The sequence below is a fragment of the Asparagus officinalis genome, chromosome 3 (assembly GCF_001876935.1).
Source record: "Asparagus officinalis chromosome 3, Aspof.V1, whole genome shotgun sequence".
Taxonomy (NCBI): Eukaryota; Viridiplantae; Streptophyta; class Magnoliopsida; order Asparagales; family Asparagaceae; genus Asparagus; species Asparagus officinalis.
The window spans coordinates 41391744-41393940 of NC_033796.1; positions in this window are offsets into that span (position 1 = coordinate 41391744).

Here is a 2197-nt window from a genome sequence, read left to right on the forward strand (position 1 = left end):
ATTCTTAGTAACTCCCCCTGAGTCAATAGTAGTTAGATTTTATCATCCATAGGTGAGTTAATGCTCTTGCATTCTGACATCCCAGCATTTAGCAACATATCAAGTACATATTTTTTCTACGATAAGAGAATTTCCTTCTAAAATCTAGCTACCTTAATACCCTAAAAATATTTTAAGGGTTCAAGGTCCTTAGTTTGAAATTATTATTATAGATACTTCTTCAAATGACTAATGCCCTGTGCATCGTCCCCAGTGATGACAACATCATCAACATATACAACTAAAAGGATCCGCTTCTCACCATGAAATCTCCAGAAAACTGAGTGGTCTTTTTGAGCTTAATGAAGACCAAATGTCTAGACAACTGCGACAAAATATCCGAACCAAGCCCTCAGAGATTGCTTCAAACCATAGAAAGATTTCTTTAATCTACAAACCTTGCCACACTCCCCCTGAGCAACAAAACCTGGTGGTTACTCCATATAAACCTCCTCATCAAGAATGTCATTAAGGAATACATTTTTAATATCCAATTTATGTAGTGGCCAGTGATAGTGAGCAGCGAGCGAAATAAAAATGTGTACATATGTCATTTTAGCTACAAGAGAGAATATATCAATATAATCAAGGCCATATATCTATGAGTACCCCTTCGCAATTAGTCAAGCTTTGAGCCGAGCTAAAGAGCCATCTGGATTAACTTTTACAGTGTAAACCTATTTGCAGTCAACTCCTTTCTTCCCCAATGGTAGGGAAACAAGCTCCGAAGTCTCATTTCTTTCTAAGGTCGTCATTTCTTCTTGCATTGCTATTATCCACCCTAGGTTAGACAGAGCTTGCGACAAATTCTTGGGAAGCGAGTTCGAATCCAAAGAAGATATGAATGAGTAATATGATAGAGTTAACAAAGTGTAAGAGACATAATATCGTAAGAGGATACCAAAACTTCGAGAACAATATCTCTTTTCCTTTCAGAGGGCAATGGGGAGATCATCAATAGCTTGAGAACTTGGTTGTATGGACATATTTTGTTTTGCTAGTGTATTAAGCTCTTGGGCGGATTGAGACAATGGCTTGGGTTACGAATCAGCATGTCTTGTATAAATCTGAACTGGTTTTGTAAATTTAGATGGTAGTGCAATTTGTACAACAGCCTCAGAAGGAACATTGACAGTGATTTTCTGAACAAGAAGGTAGTCATAATCATCGGGAGGATCTAAGGATTTATCAGTGGCAACATGTCCTGGTTTGTTCTCAAAGAAGACAACATTAGCTAAAATAATATATCGATTCAAGGATAGACAATAACATCTGTACCTTTTTTGAGTCCAAGAATATCCAAGAAAGATACCCATAAGAGATCACAGATCTAATTTCGTCTGTTGAAGACTATGATTGTGAACAAAGTAGGAAGACCTAAAGATTTTAGGAGATAAATGAAAAACATCTTCAGTTGGATATAAAAGAGAGATCAGGGTTTTATTCTGTAAGACAGATGAGGGTAGTCTATTGATCAAGTAGCATGCTGTCCAAATGACATCGCCCCAAATATTTTGAAACTTGACGATGGAATAACAAGATCCTAGCAATTTCCAGCAAGTGTTTGTTCTTGCGCTCAGAAACCCCATTTGGTAGGGTCTGTAAGTACAAGAAGACTGATGTAAAATTCTGTTAATTCCAAATATTTTATGAAAAACTCTCAAAATATTCCTTAGCATTATCTATCCTTAAAGTTTTGATTGTACTGTGAAATTGATTTTTAACCTCAGCACATAAAACTTTAAAGGCAGAGAACACTTCAAAACGACTCTTCAGCAGGTAAACCCAAGTCATGCGAGAAAAGTCATCCATGAAACTAACAAAATACTAAAAACTAAGTTTGGATGGAATAAAATAAGCTCCTCATAAGTTAGAATGTACTAATTCAAAAGGATTACTGACTCGCTTATTGACGTGACTCGGGTAAGACACCCGTTAGCATTTTTCGAGTTGAGATGACTCACACTCTAAAGACTCGACATGATTCAAATCTAAAATCAAAGTTTTAAGAAGTGAAAGAGGGGCATGACTAAGCCGACAATGTGCTTCAAAGGCTGTTGTGGAGCTGATACATGCCACTTGGAAATGGGCAAAGTTTAGTTCGTACAAGCCGTTCTGTTCACGTCTAGTACCAATCGTCTTCCTTGTCCTAAGTGCC